Raw genomic sequence first — 21,790 nt, 5'->3', positions numbered from 1 at the left:
ACTGCCTGAAGATCCAAAATCTCAAAAATTTCGACAAGTTAGATCACACGTTAAGGTTCTACTCACTGTTTTATTCGATTACAATGGGATAGTCCATCATGATATCCTGCCTTATGGTCGTACGGTCAATAAGAAACAGTACCTAGAAGTTACGCGTCGTTTGCGTGAAGCAGTCCTAAGGAAACGACCAGAATTGTGCCAAAACCTTTTGTAGAAATTGCATCAGGCAATGATCCCGCTCCCACCTCAATGCTTTTTCGTGATCTTTTGGCAAAAAACAAGATCGTTATGTTGCTTCAGCTATCGTATTCGCCGGACAAGGCCCCCTGCGACTTCTTTCTAATATCGAGGCTGAAGAGAACCATGAAACGACATCATTTTGTCACCATTGATGAGATAAAAACAGGATCGCTGAAGAAGTTGAACACCATATCGAAAAGTGAGTTCCAGAAGTGCTTGCAAGATTGCAAAAAGCGCTGGCACAAGTGTGTTAAATTTGACGGGGATAGCTTTGAAGATGTTGATGAATAAATAAAGGTTCTTTAATAAAAACAAAAATGAACGTTACTTTTTAATCACACCTTGTAGATGGCATTACCTATTTTACATGGTTGTGCTGAAATGTTAAGTATTTGCTTAATCAAGCATGTAGTACACTTCCTGCGAATTTTTCGATTGTGTCATGCCCCCTTCAAATTCGAGAAAAAGCACATCCTTGAACCGAACCCTAGAAGACACCGATTTAGGTTTTCGTGGTTTCCATGAATCACTCAGAGTAAATGCAGAAATGAAATGATCGATTATATTTATCATCCTTGTACAATCTGAGTTTGTGCTCTGTCTATAATGATCTAGTTCTCGATACAATCTGTTACAGGCGGCTAATCCATCTTATTTTGCTTGTGGGGATCTGCTGCAACGGAGATGCAAATTCTGAACCCTTATCACTCGCAGTCATTCGTTGGTAATCTTAACGGTACAAAGTACGTGTACGAAAAAACTTGCTTGGTAAACTAAGAACACACACTGATAAAAAAAAACATATGTTGTGCAAGTTTGTTGTCCGTCCTAGGTTGCCTGAACAGTGCATGTCCTACTTGTCTGATGTCTCCAAGAGCTGCATCCATTGTATCAAATTCTTGATGATCAGCATCCGTGCGAAGTAAAACTGCATAAGACATGAATGAAGTCGCTTTGACATTTGAATGAGCCAAGTGACCTTAGTATCTACATAAATGCTAGAATCAACAGTGTTGCTCACGCTTTATTTGATTTACTCAGATAACCGGTTTCGGTTTCACAACCGTCCTCAGCTCTGCAACAGGTGCATAAAAATAAAGCTCTTTCAGAATTTGTGAAAGATAAACATGCACCTACAACAGACAAAGGAAAAAACAAGTAATCTTATTATAAAGCACCGACACGCAGGGTGTATACTCGTTAACTGAACTGATTAGCGATGTATGTGGTATTTAAATAATGGGTACCATTCGCTAATCTTGGTGCTGTCAGAGGAAACGGTGACAAATTTCGATAAACACACAGATGGAAGAAAAGTCGCAGGACCAAGAAGGAAATGTGCGACATAAACGAAAGTTGGTAGGCGTGTTTGAGAGGTTCCATGTCCTATTTTGCATGTCTCCTCTCATTTTCATCAATTTTATTAATGTTCTATGTCATTGCACGGCAGTAACAGACCGAATAAGGTTATTGTAATGAAAGGATTTGTACTGAGAGCTCAAAAAAAATACTTTTCACATGATTCCTATACATGTTGGGTTACTTCCCTGGGTAGCTTGTGCAAGGCAAGTATCGGAGAACGCAGCACACGGCATTTCGGTTTGGGGGCTGCATTTCCCTGAATTCTGAGGGGTTCATACAATAGCCGGCCGCGGTGGTCTCGCGGTTCTAGGCGCGCAGTCCGGAACCGCGCGACTGCTACGGTCGCAGGTTCGAATCCTGCCTCGGGCATGGATGTGTGTGATGTTCTTAGGTTAGTTAAGTTTAAGTAGTTCTAAGTTCTAGGGGACTGATGACCACAGCTGTTAAGTCCCATAGTGCTCAGAGCCATTTTTGGTTCGTACAATAGGCTTAAGCGCCTGGCGGAACGACTGACGTCGGTCGAGTTTCGCCTGTTGTATGCAGGGCGAAACGACCTGCGAGACGTCTGAGTGTCGCCGCAGTTTATGTGTTTACCGTTCCAGCGCGTTTGGAACGAAGGTTCCTGGCACTGACTGACTGCATTGTCCTCTTGATTCTGAGAGTACTTGCGGACCATGCCCTGCTGGGTGCGACTGTCTGGTGCCGGTTGGCCGGTGGTCTAGGCAGGTTGTTTTCGTTGCCGGTCAAACGGCAAGTTCAGTGCCCTCAGCTAAATAGCGGATGCATGGTTGGTCAACTTAAACTGAGGCTAGTTGACATTATAAAGCCCTGCTCGAAATTGGAGGGAATGTTCGCTATTGGTGCGAATGATGTTCTGAGACAGTGTGGGGGGATTTTGGAATCAGAACTGAATGTTGATTCGCGGTTTTTACAGAAGGATTCGGGATCTGATCTTCCTCAGAGTCGGACGGTCTTGCGACTCGGTCGCTCGTTTTCTGAAGAACTTAGAATCCTTGGACAGCCTTCACGGCCAGGGGTTGACACAGAGTTACTGCATGGCAGAAGTCGGCACCTACTTCATCAGGACGCTGCCCACCAACGACGTGCTGCAGATTTCAGTTCTGATACAGTATTTTGCGGCTCCAGCATTGTAGATATTATCAATTTTATACTTTTTTTTAAAAAAGAGAGATGGGTCCCCTCCACGCCCGCACCAACGTGGTGACCAAACCAAAAGTTCTACTGTCACCTCCGTCAACATGTTAGTTATCAAGTAAGTGGATCACAGGATGCTGGGCTGTGATATTTATTATCCGTGCGTCTGGGTAAGACTACGCATTAACACGGTCCATCAGGTGATAGATAGTGGACGAAACACGAGGGAGGGTAGCGAATTGAAGAGCAGAGGGAAAAAAAGTGCCAAGGCTCTTGCCGTGGGAAAAAACCTCTGCGACAGTGGGATTGGTAGTAAGAGCAGTAATGGCTCACTAGCTGCGATAGTTCATGCAAGGTTGGATTTGTTAGTATGGGTACTATGCATCATTACCGTGGCAAGCGATGGCGATGTATCCCTGGTGCTGCAGCCGCTACATTCCTGGAACAATCAAGATTGTTATATAGTAGTGGGAGGTCGACCACCTCACTGTGTGGGGGATGTGTGGAGCTTGTCTGCATGCAGTGTACGGTACGGCTTCCCTGCGTGGTGCCAGTAATTCGGCAGTTTATTCCAGCTGGATATCCAGTAATGGCGTCTGATTAACAGGGGCTCACCTGTACCGTTGTGTTTGCATGTGCTTGGCCATAGATGTTAGGTCCTTACAAGTACGTCTTTTGGTCTTTTATGTTTCCATCTATGGTTGTGGTCGTAGTTCCCCAGATTCAGAATAAACGGGTTCTGCGGATGTCTGGAGTTTCTGTATAGTCTTGTGGTGAGTTTGTGGATTACCTCTGTGAGAGTCTCAAGTCGGTATTCCCGGTGAAGGTCCGCGATGCGCGTGTATCTTGGAGCATTGCTTATGATTTTGAGTACTTTGTTTTGTATGAGCTGCAGACGGCGCAGGCGTGTAGGCGCAGCGTATCCCCAGACAGGAGCTGCGTACGTCATCAGGGGTCGAATAAGTGTCATGTACATGGACCTCGACACCCTTCTGTTCAGTGTGCTACGCCTGTTGAGCATAGGGTAGAGCTATTTGAGTCTCGCGCTAGCTCGGTTGGTCATGTGTTGTATGTGGTCCCCCCGAGTAATTTCCGGTCCAGCCAGACACCGAGGTATTTGACTTTCTCACGGAAACGTATTGGGCGTGCATGTAGAGTTACTGGTCTGCAGTGTCGGTGTTTGCGCAGTTGCTTCGGTCTTCTAGTGAACTGAACGGCTTCGCACTTGTCGTCGTTTACTCTAACACGCCATTTATCCAACCAAGGCTCAGCCACTCTGAGTGCAGTCTGTAAGCGTGACGTAATGTTTGATGGTTTCCAATCTTGCGCGAGGATGGGTGTGTCATCCGCGTAGATTGCCATCGTTGTGTTGTGTGTGGTTGGGAGATCGTTTATGAAGAGATTAAACAGCAGGGGCCCTAGAATGCTTCGCTGGGGTAGTCCCGCGTGTATACCGTGTCGTGTTGATTGTTTTCCCTGCACGTCAGTATTGAAACTCCTGTCTGTGAGGTATGAGTGTATTAGACGCACCAGCCCGTCGGGGAATCCCGCGTCGCTGAGTTTGCGAATGAGGCTGTTGTGCCATACGCGGTCGAAAGCCTTTTCGAAGTCCAGGAACACCACCCCTGTTGCTTTGTTTGTGTTGAAGTCATGTCTTATATGTTCAACGACCCGTAAGAGTTGTTGAGTTGTGGAGTGGTGATTCCTGAAGCCGAATTGCTCCGGTCTCCGGGCTCAGAAGGCTGATGGGTCGGTAATTTTGTGGGAGGCTGTGGTCTTTCCCCGACCTCCTGAACATCGGGACCTTGGCCGTCTTCCAAAAGGCGGGGAAGTGTTGGTGTTTTAGTATGGCATTCGTTATGTGTGTTAGGTACTCAGTAGCTTTATCCGTGAACTTCTGGAGGACACGGTTTTGAATGCCATCATGAGCAGGGGCTTTCCTCGCAGCGGAATGCGTTATAGCCCAGGAGACTTCGGCTGTGCTAGCATGTCGAATGTCGTCGCGCGATGGTTGGGCTAGAATGCGTGTAACCTCCTGGTCAGTAGCAAGTGTGAACACTGGATCTGATGGTACCACGTGCGCTCGCTTTGCTACAAGTCCACCTTGCTTGTTTCTCCATGTGATCCCATTTGAGCTCTCACTACTAATTGCGATACTGCTATATAGTTGGGAGATTAGGACCTCCAGTCATCATCGTCAATCTATTGCATCACAGAGAGTAGGAGCCCCTTGTTCTCAAGCCAACTCTTATTCTCATAATATTTCAGTATACCCTATCCTTTAGCCTACTGTTTGTGTCGATAATCATGTGCATTTATGTTCTGATGTATAATAAATCTCATTGTAATATTTAATCCGCATATTATTTTGTAGATATATGCAGAATCCCATTTCCTGTTTATTATGGTAAAGTTCTCTTTTTTCTGAGTAGATTACGATTTTTATTAAATTTTTGTGAGTGTGCACTCATTATTTTACCAACTAGCAGGGGCCACCATCATTTTCTTCCGTTACCGTTGTGCACATAATTAATTAGCTGGTAGATAAGGACGGGGTCAAGTGCATGTCTCGTTCTCATGAAAAATTCGTCTGAATTAAAGAGGTACAAACTCTTTTCCACCCCGGCACCTCGCATGTTTCCACATCCGACAGACGATGTCCAATCACATTTCTTGTCAGTCGCATAAGGGTGGAGCTGTTAGCGCCACTGTGAGAATGCAAATCAGATTTGCTTTCAGTACACGCAGTAACGGACGTGGTGAGATGTTGTTGGTGAAGAATGCCTTTCAGGCGACAAAGAATCCATTGTGAACACCTCACCGAGTTTAAACGGGGTCGTGTAATAGGGCTACAAGGAACTTAATGTTCCTCACTGTACATGATTGCTGTCAGCGTTGGTTACGAGAATGTCCAGTAGGAAGAAGACCGGGCTGCGGACGGCCACCTGGCACTAGGGAGAGGGAAGATCAAAGTGTTCGGCGTACGGCTTTCGGCGCATCTTACGGCATCTACAACAGCAATCTGAGCAGCAGTTGGCACCACAGTGACTCAACGAACTGTTACATATCGGTTACTTTAAGGACAGATGCAATCCAGACGCCCTGTAGTGCGCCAATTGCGACTTCAGGGGTGTCAAGCGAGAGCTCACTTGAGGTCAGGATGGAGATCTGTTGTGTTTTGTGATGAGAGCTGGCTCTTCCTCTGTACCAGTGACGACCATGTGTTGATTAGAAAGAGGCTAATTGAGAACCTGGAATCAACCTATCTGCTTACTAGATACACTGGGCCTACCCCTGTAGTAATGGTCTGGGGTGCGATGCCACTTGACAGCAGGAGCATTCCCACGTGCCCTGACTGCAAATTTGTCCGTCGACTTGTTGATTCGACCTGTTGTGCTGTCATCCATGAACAACATTCCAGCCGTTGTTTTCCTACGGGATAACGCTCGCCCATACACCGCTGTTGTAACCAAACATCCTCTACTTAGTGACGACATGTTGCTTTGGCTTCCTCGTGCAACAGATCTATCTTCAATCGAATACACAAGGGACATCAGCGGACGACACCTTCAGTGTCATCAACAACCAGCATTACCCGTCCTTGTATTGACCGACCAAGTGCAACAGGCGTGGAACTCCACAAACTGACATCCGGTACCTTTATTACACAATACACGCACGTTTGCATGCTTGCATTCGACATTCTGGTGGTTACTGGTTATTAATGTACCAGCATCTCACATTTGCATTGGCTTATCTTCCGCTTACATTAACGTGTGATCTTGCAGTTTTACTCTACATTCATTAGTTTTTGGTGTTGCGTTTTTTTTTCGGTCTGTGTCTTTACATTCTTGCAGCTCTAGGTTGATGAGGCTGGGACAGATAGTCGGGCATGCCGTTGTGGTAGGAACCATCTTCCCACATCCCTGAAGTAACTTAGGGTTCAAATGGTTCAAATGGCTCTGAGCACTATGGGACTCAACTGCTGTGGTCATAAGTCCCCTAGAACTTAGAACTACTTAAACCTAACTAACCTAAGGACAGCACACAACACCCAGCCATCACGAGGCAGAGAAAATCCCTGACCCCGCCGGGAATCGAACCCGGGAACCCGGGCGTGGGAAGCGAGAACGCTACCGCACGACCACGAGATGCGGGCAGTAACTTAGGGAAACCGCGGAAAATGTAAATCAGGATGGCCGGGTGAGTTCAGAGCTTCCATCCACCCGAATACAAGGCCAGTCTGTTAACAGCACAGAAACCTAGTTCATTTTAATCATAGTGTAGAATACCGTTTTATTTATTCATTCTTGCAAAACAGTAATCTCATAATGTAAAATACTAGTGCTACACTATTTATCAATTCTCAATACCAATCACTGCCCGTATTACACAACCTACAGACATTTTCAGCTGTTATCAAGACCAGAAAGCTGTTGCTTTTCATTTTGTGTACTGCAGCTTTCCATTTACGCGCCTGAAATATTGATTCAGCATTCCCCCATAATGAGTGAGATATTGAATTCAGAAAGATGGTTAGATATTAGTTTTATCCACTGCTGAGCTATTGTGTAAGCCTTACCATAAAAAAGCTTTGTAGTGCAAAAAGGTGTCGTGGAATGAAAGATGTGTTTTTTACTCGTGTTACATATTTTATCAAACCCCTACTTTGTGTCATATCCCTTACTGTATGGAAAGTATTGCTGAAGCTACGTTTTATGTGCCTTTTAAAACAAATGTGTTATAGTTATCTGTTTAAGCTACGTAGAAAATTTATTGTGCAAACTTATTATTTTGTGGAAAATACTGCTTTGAGTTTTATGTCCATTACTTTTTGGTACAAGTAAACTCTGCCTAGATATTTGTGCCGTTATTTGGCGCGATCATCACCAGTCGCGACCCGCCGACTTTGAGCGACTGACTGTGCCGTTCCTCCAGTTAGGCGGCGTTGGGAAGAGGGCGCTGTCCGTTACTTGAGGAGTGGAGAGCGGTGTGCTGATGAGAGGAAGTGGGTGTTTCTGGCTGGACCAAGATTAACTCGGCGGTGGTAGTCTCTCTTGCCGTGGGGCGAGCAACCAGCCATGGCGAAGTGGACGACAGGGCGTGCTATGAATCTGCAAGTGGACGTGGGTGCGGAGAGCACGTGAGCGATTCCTGGCCCGCAGAGTGTATTCAGCCCACGGCTTATGAATTCCTGCGGTGGTTGCACAGAGTGCATGATACTTCAGAGTGTGGACAAAAATATGGAAGCACCGCAAGAAGTGCAGGCTCGAACATGAATGCAGAGGCTAGTCAAACCTGTAGACTGTGCCGTTGTATCTGACCACTTACGACACCTGTACAATGTCCTCAATAGACTCCAAGTGTCCACTCGTGGTCAGAACAGTGTAGTTGTGAGTGCGTTATGTCGGAGCTAAGTGAACTCGAATGTGGGCAAATTGTTGGTACTTATGTGACGGAGGCTTCCATAGCCAAGGAAGCTGAATAATTCTTTGTTTAAAGAAGCACCGTATCTCACAAGGGGAAGGCCTCAGACACGGCCAACCGATTCGGCTAAAATTTGGCAGGTCGCTTGTGTACAATCTAAGACGAAAGACTAAGATATTTTGGCTCAACCCCCCCGCCCCCCCATTTTTCAGAAAATCACCCCTAAAGGTTATGACGAGCAATCGACTCAAAATTGGCAGGATCGATAGATAATTGTAAATAGAGCATTTTTCATCTTTGGGTATAGAGACCACAAATGCATACTTTTCCAGAAATCGAGGAAAGAAACTTTCACAACTGCCGCTTATGTACACACATGGTAAACTCCTGGGACCAGAGAACACGCGTTCGAACCTTGAGGAAACTTAGCAGATGTTATTCTTCTCGTTTGTATTTTTCCATATCTCGGTTGATACAGATAGGAAGGTTAATAAGGTAAGTAAATCAATTAGGAATGATAAAATGGTAGGCAAATAAATTTCTCAAACCTCTTGGGATGGCAAGCAACTAAAATGTTAGTCCTGGTCTCTTTACAATGGCTCTTCCAGTCACTGTTACATGTCCTCACTTGTCTTCAAACAACTAGATGAATGGTACTTGTCATATGAACATTCGAAACAAATACACTCGCAGCACTAAGAAAATCTAATGAATGCAATCTTTCAACAGCTACATTTTTCAATGAGTGGTTAAGCGATTGACCTCTTCTATAACTCAAGGACAAAATGTAACATTCATTTCTAATAAACACAGGAAAATCTTAGGCAATGCTTTTTTTTTACTACTGTCGTGGGAACTTCTGCCACTGAATGTATCAGAATGACCAAATGTAGTGGGAAGACGTAGAAGGCACCATATTAACATTCAGTAAGAACTTTCCAACTGATTTATTGTTTCCAATTACATTGCCCTCATTCCTCTTGGTCTGGGGTCTGTGTCACAGGGCCCTGAAATGCTGAGGAAGCACCCGAGCAGCCCGTGCAACACAATGCTGTGTCATGCCAGCCCTGGACAGCGGTGGAATTGCGACGGCGTCAGGATGCGCCGACAGTTGGCTCAGCGGGCTGCACCCCTGCCAACTCAGCGATGCTCGGTGTGAGCCGCAGGCGGCCAGCTGCTGCTTCTTCTCGCCGGCGTGGCTGAGATTGTGGTGACGACAAATGACTGTGATCCAGCGTCCGAATCTGCGGCCCTCACCTCGGGATGCTTCCATTAAAGGAGGGACAAGATACATTAAATACCAGATGATAAATAACTGGACATACAACCGATTTGTCGAATCTCGTCATCGTAACGAGAATCTAACACCAAGAATACTCCAGGAGTGAGCTGCAGGTGCAGTGCTTCAATAAACGACCATTAAGGTTTTTACGTTTGCCGTGTCATTATCTTGGGCAAGGAGTTGCAAATAGGAATATAAAATTCGTCAATGGCACATCACTAAATGTGTCTCCACAAGGAGGTAGACAATATAGAAGTTATACAGCATTTACACAGTTATTAGCAATCAAGCAGCGTCACTTATGACCGGTTTTAATCGTGGTTACGAGTGTCTGGTGAACATTTGACGCACGTTATCATATAAGGGAGAAAAACGAATCCTTATCGCAGAGAATAGGGAAAGTTATTTTGTGCTGTATTCTGAGCACAAGTTACAGCCAGGTGCGGGCCTGATTGCAGTGAGCTACACATACCAACAGCTGCGAAGTCGAATAGAGGCCACAGGGCCATCAAATTGCTGAAAGAGTATACGTAGCTATTTTGTAAGTCACAAGCAGACTGGGCCCACTGGCCCACCTAGTGTCTTATGAGTACGTGACGTGAAGCACTGTTCTTGGCAAAACAGAAGTGCACAGCCGAATATAAATAGGTGCCGTTTTCTAACGAGATTCATTCAAGTGTCGCAGCTCACCTGGATGGTGGCTACACACAGCAGCAGACGCGGCCCCAGCATTCCAGTCCACGGCGGGTCATTGCTTCGACCCCCTGAGGCCGACGTGGGGTCCATAGTCAGCCAGCCAGTGGTGGGCCACAACGCGGCTCACTACCACGGGCAGTCGTCCTGGCTTCCAACACATGCCGGAGGCATCCCGTGGCGACAGCCACAGATTCGGACACAGGATCATGGGCACTTGTCGTCGCTGTGATCTCAGCCACGTCCACGAGAAGAAGCAGCAGCTGGCCACCTGCAGCTTTTGTAATGGTTTGTATATGATGTTACCAAGTATGATGATACTGAGGTGTAGGGAGTCATGTTATTCTTTTACTTAAATGTTTTGTTTTTGGACTATCTGGGAATGGAAGCAACACAATCGCAGAGTGAGGGACGCAAGGTGTGTCGGAACCAGAAGCGGTGCGGATTTTGATGGAAAAGGTAGCACAATTGATAGCAGACAATACATAATTGAGAAGTGAATTAACATCTAGAAGTGAGCAGGAAACTGCATCGGATCAGTTATTGTTGCCTAGGATGTCACAGCAGGAGATTGATGCAGCTGCTGCGAGTTTGGTTATTCTGTTTTCTGGCAAGGCATTTGAGGATGTCTGTTCGTTTGTGGAGGACTTGGAAATTTCAGCTGTGATGAATGGTTGATCTGATGAGCAGTTGTTACATATAGCCAAGATTAGATTAACGGGTGAAGCGAAAACGTACATAAGGTGTTCTGAGGCCTTAAGGAAGGCAGGACAGATTAAGCAGTTGAAGGAGGGGCCTTTACAAAGGTACAAGAAACAGAATAGCGCTCGGTACTTTAGAGAGAGGTTAAGTACAATGACAAAGAGACAGGGAGACATGATGGAGAAGTTTGTGGACCGGATAAGGGAAATTAATGAGTATACTTAGGAGTTGGGTCACAGCGATGAAGCGATAGTGTTCTGTTGCAGGGGGCAGAAAAAAGGGCACTTGATGTATTTTTGAGAGGGTTACCAGCGCATATGTCACGGAAAGTGTGTGAAGGGACTCCAAAAGATTTGTACTCGGCCTTTCAGCTGGCAATTCAATGTGAGAAAATAGACGTGGCAACAAGGATACGCGAGAGGCAAACAGTGTTTACAGCGGGTATAAAATGTTATAAGTGTGGTCGTATGGGACATGTGCAGGGGAAATATACCCAGTCACCAAGGAATAGAGGAAGGGGTGGAAATCAGCAGCGTGGTGGATGGAGACGTGGAGATAGGAGAAGTAGACAAGTGTTAAACGCCAGAGGGGGCCCAAGACACATCTAAGGGAGCTCATGTTTAATTTTAATGCTACGAATACGTATGCAGAGGTGGAATGTTCAGTGGTACGATCCATAGGACCTAAAATGTTTAAGAGTTTGTTGGACATAGGGGCGCAAGTGTCAGTGGCTACTAAGAATATAATGGTTCGAAGGAAGTTAGATCCACCACATTACAGGTTGCGTGGAGTGGGGGATAAGGAGGTCACACCTTTGGGGTCGGTGACAGTTGACTTTCGAATAGAGGAAGCCCTATTTAATGCATGCATGGAGGTAGTACCATGTGTAAGCGAGGGCTACGACATGATCCTAGGAGTAGATTTCTTGCATCAACAACATGCGAAAATTGACCTTGGACAACGAACTGTGGAACTTGGTGGAATGTTATTTCAGCTAGGGGAAACTGTTGTCAATGCAGAGATGTCGCGAGGGGCGTTCAACGTAATGAACAAACCAATTGAACCGCGTACATTAGCAGTAAGGCTTATTTCGCATTAGTGTGTGTCTAGTGTCACCGGGAAGTCGCTTTGGGTAAGTGTGGAGTCGAATCTGCCTATGGGTACGGTATGTGTTATTGAACCATTGTACGCGTACAGGAGAGGAACGACGGGGAGTAGTTCCCGTGAACGTGGATAATTTTAGCACTGTAGACTCGAATTTGAGGAAAGGAGTTTTAGTAGCAAATTTCGATGTACCAGATGACGAAGACTGGTGTTCTGGATATAGGCAAAGCGATCAACCACAAACTGCCGATAGAACTGCATTGCGTGACAAAATTAAGCATTTGAAAGGAGGAGAAAGATCATATGGAAGACTTATTGTGGGAATTTAAATATTTGTTTTTCCACAAGGGCCGTTACCAGCAACTACATTAGTTCAACATAGGATAACAACAAGGAATGAAGCACCTGTTTACCGTAAACCATACAGAATACCGAGGTATTTGCAGCCGATTGTGGAGGATTTCATTGATCAGGAGCTTGCGGATGGTATTATAGAGCATAGTAATAGTTTCTGTGGAGCGGGCATTGTGGTTGTGCCTAAAAGTCTACGGATGGAACTAAGAAACACAGGTTCAGTTGTGACTTCCGATACCTCAATAATAAGACAGTAACGTACGCATACCCCATTCCAAACATGTCGGAGACTTTAGATCAATTAGGACAGTGCCAGTACTTTTCTACGATGGAATGGTTATCAGTTGGAGGTGGCTCCAGAGCATCGTCCAAAAACTGCTTCCTCTACACCTGGAAGCCATTGCCAGTACATTATAATGCCATTCGGTTAGAAAAACGCTCCGTCAACGTTTCAGAGATTGCTAGACAGTGTCTTAAGGGCTTTGAAACCACGGCAGTGTCTGGTGTATTTGGATGGCATTATAGTGTTTTCTAGTAGTATGGAGCGACATAGACAGCGGTTAAGGGAAGTGTTTATGAGGTTAAGAGCAGCTCATTTGACGTTGAGCCTGGAGAAGTGTCATTTTGCATTAGAAGAAGAAAAATATTTGGGTCATATTATCAGTAAGGACGGAGTGTGAACAGATCCGAGGTTGGTACAGGCTGTAAGGGATTTTCGGGAACCGAAAACAGTTAAGGAGGTGCAGTCATTCATCGGAATTTGCGATCTGAAGTTCGTGAAGGGTTTTGCAGATTTAGCACAGCTGCTGACGCGATTGTTACGGAAGGGTGTGAAATTTTAGTGGACAGAAGAGTGTCAGAAAGCGTTTGACAAACTGAAAGAAGTGTTAAGATCAAATCCGGTTCTTGTGTTTCCAGATTTTGACAAGGAGTTTATACTATCATGCGATGCATCGAATCAAGCATTAGGGTGTGTTCTTAGTTAGGAAATTGATGGGAAAGAACATTCCGTAGCCTGTGCATCTATGCCGTTGAATGCAGCTGAGAGTAATTACTCAACAACTGAGAGGGAGATGTTTAGCGTAACATATGGAATCACATATTTTGAATGTTATTTACATGGGAGAAGATTTCGGGTAGTTACAGATCCTGCTGTATTGAAATGGCTGTTGGGGTTGAAGGATGAGTCCACTAGACTCGCTAGATGGGCTGTAAGGATTAGCGAATTCGACTACGAGGTGGTGCACAAGCCTGGGAAGAAGCACGGTAATGCGGGTGCACGAAGCGGGAAGGTGGCAAAAGTAGAAGTCACAGGTTATGACCTAGCGGTATGGCAAGAATTATAGGACGCTGACAACGATTGAAAATTGTATTGGACACAGCCACAATTTAATATGTACGACGGTCTTCTGTGCAGGGAAACGAAGTTAGGGCAAGGGTAGTAGTGCCAGCGAAGTTGAGGAATGAGGTTTTAAAGGAAGCACATGATCACGTGTAATCTGGTCATGGAGGGTGAAGAGTGACGAATAGGTGAGTGGTGGAGAGGTATTGGTGGAGAGGTAGGAAAGGAGATGTGGATCAGTATGTCAAGAATTGTATGCCATGTGCGCAGAGAGCAGATCTGAGTCGGAAACAGATACAGCTACAACTATTACTGGAAGCGACATGTCCATTTTCTTTGCTGGATATCGATGTCTTAGGACCTTTTAGGTGAACACTATCGGGGAACAGATTCATTCTGACAATAATAGACCATTTTTCGAGGTATGAGGAGATGGTGGCTATGCCAAATCAACAGGCAGCAATGGTCGCGCGAGCGTTAGTAAACAACTGGATTTTGAAGTTTGAAAAGACAATATTTACTGACCAAGGGACCAACTTCATGTCGGATTTAATGAATGAACTGTGTAAATTGTTGAACGTAAAGAAGTTGAGGACGAGCACATTGCATCTACAGGCCCACGGAAGGACAGAACGGGTTCACAGAACAATTGGGAAGATGCTGAATTTTTGTGTACACTCTCATCACCATCAGTGGGACGAGTATTTGAGGCATAATGTAAGCGCATACAACGCAAAAGTCCATACAAATGCCGGTTTATCTCCATATGAGGTAGTGTATGGGCAAAAATTGCCGTCACCATTTGATTTGGTGAGGCTACAGAAAGGAAGGACCAGTGAATCTGTACATCAGTTCGCAAGGGCAATTCAGGATGTTTGGAAACAGGTACAAAAGGCGAATACAAAGGCTTTGGAAAGGCAGGGAGATGCAGTGAAGTGGAAAGGAAGTCTACCGCAGTATAGGGTGTGGCAATGGGTAACACAGTCCAGCCCCTACATGCAAAAATGTAAGATGAAGAAGTTCCTCACGACGTACCAAGGACCATACCAAGTTGTTCAAACCCCATCTCCTGTTAATGTTAAGCTTCAGCTGCCAACTATAACAACGATAGTACACGTTGGGCGGTTATGGCCGTTTAAGGGTTGCCCAGATGTGATTCCAGGCGTGTCACAGGAAGGAAAGAGGAAGAAAAAGAGTGAAGAGAGGTGCTAAGCACAGAGAAAACCAGGAAGACAGACTACAGCATGAAGTACTGTATGCCTTGCGATCCAGAAAGCAGTAGAGTATTTGTAGTTTTTTTGTTTTTGTGTCATGTATCATTGGGTTTGCATAGAGTAATTAGGCACTGTATTTTCGTATATGTGTTTTCGAGTACTGTGAGCCTGCTGGGAAGCAGTCGTTTTGAAGATGGAGGAAGGATGAGGGTGATCCCTGTCCTCAGTTCACTGAAAAGGGACATGTAGCGTGTGATGTATCTGGCATGTTCTTGGAGGAGAAATCAATTGCAGATCTGGAGAAATAAAGGCATTAGAGTAAATTTTGCGGCAAAGCCGTATTAAATATGTATTGAACAATGTCAGAGTCGTACGATTTCCTGTTTAAATTTTTAGATATCGACAGTGCTGAGTCAGGAAAGTCGTGGTTATTGCACCAGCTCATATAATGTAAATTTAAGGATGAAAGTAGTCACACATTCAGTGTTGAATTTGGATAAAAAATAGTGAATGTTGGAGGAAAATCTGTGAAGCTACAAATATGGGACACATGCTCGGACTTGGATGGCTAGTCATGTCAGACCACTGACTACACACAGCACCAGATGGGGTGCCAGCATTCCAGTCCACAACAGGTCGTTGGCTCGACCCCAAGGCCGATGCGGGGTCCGTAGCCAGCCAGCCAGTGGCGGGGAACTCCATGGCTCGCTACTGTGGGCAGTCATCCTGGCTTCCAACACATGCCAGAAGCATCACGAGGCGAGGGCCACAGATTCAGACGCCGGATCACGGGCGCTTGTCGTCTCCGCGATCTCAGCCACACCGGCGAGAAGAAGCAGCAGCTGGCCGCCTGCGGCTCACACTAAGCAGCACTGAGTTGGCAGGGAAGCACACCACTGAGCCAACTGTCGGCGCATCCTGACGCCGCCGCAACTCCGCAGCTGTCCAAGGCCGGCATGACACAGCATTGTGTTGCAAGGGCCACTGGGGTGCTTCCTCAGCATTGTGGGGCCCTGTGACGCAGACCAAGAGGAACGAGGGCACTGTAGTTGGAAACAATAAATCACTTAGAAAGTTCTCACCAAGTTTTAATATGGTACCTTCTAGCTCTTCCTACTACAGTGTCCTCTCGAAATTTATACCATAGTGTTGATCGGTACAAGTTGCAAATGCATGTGAGTTGCCAGTAGTGGAAGACTGACAATAATAGATGCTCCTTCTCATGTCCTCTGACATGGCAGTGGCCAGGCTACTTACCCTACTACCCCTATGATAAGTGACCAAATTTACTTAGCTCATGACTGAATTCACCAATGTAAATAAAAATTAAGCTCATCTTAAAATTTTGTTCCTATGTGTATTTTTGTTTGTTTCTGAGCAGGTAGAGTACTCTCTTACTTAACTCTTAACATCATTCGATTTTTTTTTTGGATTCGCTGTAAGTTTCTAGATGTGTATTATCATATAGTACATTGGAGAACTGTGGGCCGAACGAATGCTTGATTTGAGCCTTGCAGTTGAAGAGGGTCATAATGTGCAATAGGCAGACATCTATCCAGACCATCACACAGGAATTCCAAACTGCATCAGGGTCCACTGCAATTACTATGACAGTTAGGTGGGAGGTGAGAAAACTTGGAATTCATGGTCGAGCGCCTGCTCATAAGCCACATATCACACCGGTAAATGCCAAACGACGGCTCGCTTGGTGTGAGGAGCGTAAACATTGGACGATTGAACTGTGGAAAAACGTTGTATGGAGTGACGAATTATGGTACACAATGTGGCGATCTGATGGCAAGGTGTGGGAATGGCGAATACCCGGTGAACGTCGTCTGCCAGAGTGTGTAGTACCAACAGTAAAATTCGGAGGCGATGGTGTTATTGTGTGGTCGTGTTTTTCATAGTGGGGGCTTGCACCCCTTGTTGTTTTGCGTGGCACTATCACAGCACAGGCCTACATTGATGTTTTAAGCACATTCTTGCTTCCCATTGTTGAAGAGCAATTTGGGGATGGCGATTGCATCTTTCAACACGAACGAACATCTGTTCATAATGCACAGCCTGTGGCAGGGTGGTTAAACGACAATAACATCCCTCTAATGGACTGGCCTGCACAGAGTCCTGACCTGAATATTATAGAACACCTTTGGGATGTTTTGGAACGCCGACTTCGTGCCAGGCCTCACCGACCGACATCGATACCTCTCCTCAGTGCAGCACTCTGTGAAGAATGGGCTGCCATCCCCAAGAATCCTTCCAGCACCTGATTGAACGTATTCTGCGAGAGTGGAAGCCGTCATCAAGGCTAAGGGTGGACCCACACCGTATTGAATTCCAGCATTACCGATGGAGGGCGCCATGAACTTGTAAGTCATTTTCAGACAGGTGTCCGGATCCTTTTGATCACATAGCGTATATCTGAACGTGAACACCAAAGGAATTTGCGATTATGCTCTCTCAAAACGGCGGTTCTGTTTAATATATTTAGCACGAAGTATCCTTACAGCACGAATGTCAAATAGCCTCTGAACTATGTCATACTTTTTCGCTCTGATGCGTCTGTTTAGGAAAACCGTATGCTCCACAATTTTTTTAAGGTGTGCTACGTATTTTATTCGTAATAACAGATGTTTTAGTATAGATTCCAGCTGTGTCATTCACGATTTAAATGATGAAACATGACATCAATTACATATTTTTCTACGCTTAGCACGACGCGTTTCGAGACTTCAGTCTCATTGTCAAGTGCATACGTATTTTGTGTGATGAATGCATATGTGTTTTCTGTCTGTCTTTCAGTGTAGTTGTCTGTCGGGGGTTATACTGCACTCGATATAGATAAAACTTATGATTTTTATATGCTGATATTAGGAATAGTTTTTGTCTGCCTGATAAAAGGTACAGTCTACAAAAAAGTATTTCACACGTGAAGCTACATATGCTGTAAACAATACTACCATACTAGTCACTCAAATAAGAGAAATAAACTTTCTAGATGGCGCCCAGTTTCTATCATTAAACATCACTAACTTATATCCCAACACACCCGTTAAAGAAGACATTGCAGTAATAAAGAACCTTTTGCTAAAACAAAAGTGTTCACAAGCTGAAATTATTAAATTTAAAGAGTTACTAGAACTAATCGTCAACTACAATTACTTTGCATTTAGTGGTAATATTCATCAAGAATCAGACATAGGCTCAGCTATATATGGCACAATGCCAGAAATTTTCATGAATCAGCGAGAAAAGAAAATATTCACCAGCCAGAGTCTCTGCTTAAAAAATATAGTGTACTACGAAAGATATATAGATGATTCCTTAATTTTGTCAAATGCACACCAATAGCATTATAAATGTGTAATGGTGTACTCAAGGAAATAAATTTCACATCTAAATTTAAAAAAAAATAATAGCACTAATTTTCTCGATTTGTGCGTACAAAAATCGCAACAGGCACAGTTTCTGGGTATATAGAAAAAAAAGCAACTTCCAACAGCACAATTCCTGTCACAACCTCTCACCCAGTTGTACATAAGAGAGCTACTAACAAAACGATGGTACACAGAGCAACCAAAATTCCATTGAACAAGGAGTATAGGGAGAAGGAATTAGACATCGTTAAGCAAACGGCAGTGGATAATGACTTCTGCAGTTCGATGATAGATGAAAAGCAGAAACATATAGCAAAAAAGAAATAATGTCCTGGCCCTTTAGAAGGAACCAATAATGCAATCAAATTTATGGCCAGCGTACCTCATGTAGATAACATTTCTGAAAATAACAAGCCTACTTCGATCAGGTAAAATGAAAGTACCTTCTCCACAAACGAAGAACTGTGACAGAAAATAGTGTACATCTTTAAAAATAAGCAAGATAAATTCTCAGATTCAGGAATACACAAAAGCATACGTAAAAGTTGCTCAAGTTACTACATAGGACACACTGGCAGGAATTTTCGTACTACATACTCAGATCACATAACTGTTACACACATGACCAATTCACTAAATCGTCCGTAGCAACACACACAAAAAAAACACTGGACGCCCATGCAACAACGTAGAAATGGATCTTAAGATACACCACCACTTTCAAAAGTCGCGAAGTCGCGTACAGTGGATTTAATGGGGAGCTGGAAATTTCTGTACACCACAAAAATCAGGGGTGAAGGGGGGGGGGGGGGACTGTCAGTTATAAATTAGTGACTCAATTAATTTTCTCAGATAGTTCTCTTGTATAAAATAAGTGTAGTAAATTCTATAAATACGTTCATTTCTTCATAGTCTCTACTCAACATCTGCAACAGAATAGAATACGAAGTGTAATCAGTCATTTAAAAGTCAGTAACGGTAAAATAAATTTATAATTTAAAACTTTTTGTAAATAATGCAGTCCACAGAAAATATACCTCCTCCGACCGTATCTACCATTCTTTGTGAAACAAAACAGTCGTAACACCTCTGTAACATGTTCTGATTACAAAGACAGTGCGAGTGTTGGTTTGCGTGTTTGTGGTATTCTACGTAATGAAGAAGTCACAGTACCTGTAAGTAGGCAGACTGAAACAATATTTCTAACATTAGCATATAAAAAACATACTAAAATTTACTTTGGCCGACTTCTTATTTCATTGTAACCGCAACATGACAACTACAGTGCAAGAGAGACAGAAAGAAACATGAAACCGTCACACAAAATACTTATGAAAACAAAACACTTGACAACGTGAACAGTCTCGAAACGTGTCTTATTAAGCATGAGAAAATACTCGTACGTAAATGGTGCAATGTTTCATTCTTTAAAGCACGCTACATTTCTTGAACCATTGTTTTTCTCCTTTCTTAACATCACACTGTTTGCACATGCAAATGAGAAAACTATACACGTGGAGTTGGTAAACCTGTCTACCGGCACGCAAACGACAGTACAAACACGCCAATTACAGAGGCTTCTGCGTATATCTGCACCTGACAACGCCATGGGAGACCGCGATGGTCTCCATGTTGCTTCACCCGCCAAAGTTGCTGAATATGTATTACTCTCCTTATTACTTAGTTGTGTGGCTCAGTAGCTAGGCCTCTGGGCTCGTATTCACATCGTCAATGTGATTTAGAATGCAACATGGTCGTTTATGAAAGCAGTTATTTCTGTTTTTCGTGTGCTGCCTCTTGTCTTCCTTAGCTTGTCTGTCTTATCCATTTACTTCAATCCAACGTTCCCTTGATTTTGCCCTCTCCTTCTTCCTTTACATTTCAGTATTATCACATTACTCGTCCACACGAAAACTCTGACGTTTTCATTGGTCTGAGTGTAGATAATTTGTTCGGTGAAGCCCTGTATCTAAGGCCGGTTTAAGTTCTTGGCAAGTACCAACATACCAGTCAACAGCATTGTCTTACAACTCCGAGACAAGCAAAATGTCGCGTTTGTAGCAGTAAGACACTTAATATAACAAACCGATTACACTGCGTTGCAAAAGAACGTGAAGCAACCAGAAGACAAGGTCGGATGTCGATGTACCACGCACGTCCAGAAATAACTTTCTCTGTGTTGTTTTCTTTGAAGTAGACGTATTTCGCTGGGAAAAATGCGCATGCGTAACGGATCTGTGACGTGACAATCTAATGTCGGCAGGACTCATTACGGTTGGGTCCAGTATCGCGCCAGCAGTGCCTCAAAATGGCGTCTCTTATTTGTTCTACCGCCGCCTGCGAGGTTCGGTCAGTGATACAGTTCCTTAATGCACAAAACATAGCGCCCATTGAAATTCATCGTCAGCTCCGCCATTTCTATTGGCAGAGCATCATGAGCAAACAGACGGTGCGTCACTGTGTAGTCTTTTTTCCGAGAGTCGTTAAAGTGGCCATGATGACGAGTGCATTCCGCGACCGCCCTCATCAATGATCACTTGGCTGAGATGGTGCGGCAGCGCATCCTGGGGAGCCGTCGCCGTCGCTTCACGATTACGAAGCTCAGAATCCATTTTCCGCAGGTACCGAGATCCTTGTTGCATGAAATTGTCACTAAGCATCTACTGTTCAAGAAACTGTGTGACAGGTACGTGCCAAGAAACCTGACACTCGAGTACAAAACGAAACGCTTTGGAGCAACACTGACATCTCTACAGTGGTATCATGACGCCGACGAGTTCCTAGACAGGATCCTCACAGGCAGTGAGATGTGGATTTCCTACTTGGCCCCCGGAAACCAAGCAGCAGTCAATGTATTGGCGTCACAGTGGATCTCCGGTCAAGACGAAATTCAAACAGACTGTGTCGGTGCAGAAAGTGATGTGCATAGTGTTCTGGGACAGAGATGGCTTTGGAATACAAAAGTTGATCTCACGACATGACTAGTGTTTAAATTCTTTTGGCGACCGTTCGATAAATAGCTGAAACATTGCTATACCTGTGGTCAGTAAAGTTTTTCGTGTAACTACGTTGTCTGTTTTAAAATGATAGGGAGACATACTTTCTTGATGCTCCTCATAACTTCGTACACGTGCACACCATCGACGATTATATCAATGATAGGAGCTGCAGTTTCCTGTGACAGGTGGACCATCCACCAGAGTGCTTGGGTGGTGTTCATATTTTGCGTTATCAGACCTGGGATATTCTGTGTCTTCTGACACCATTGGTCGGAGACTACCAGCAGCCGGTCTACAGAATTTCCGTCCATCCCATACGTAGGCTACAGTTAATATCATGATAGAAACGTCTCCATTTAGAGTGATACTGTGATCGGAAGTCGTAGACTGCTGATGAAAGTCATCACAATGTGTTGAGCGGTGAATCGCTGTTCTGCACTTCGCCACATGATCATACTCGACGAGTATAGTGGCGACCTAAACAGAGGTTCCTTGCTGCCAATAGTTTGGAGATGCAAAGCGGTATTAATCCTTGTGTC

This window comes from Schistocerca americana, chromosome 4, assembly GCF_021461395.2.
Source record: "Schistocerca americana isolate TAMUIC-IGC-003095 chromosome 4, iqSchAmer2.1, whole genome shotgun sequence".
Taxonomy (NCBI): Eukaryota; Metazoa; Arthropoda; class Insecta; order Orthoptera; family Acrididae; genus Schistocerca; species Schistocerca americana.
Note: the sequence above shows the minus strand (reverse complement) of the source record.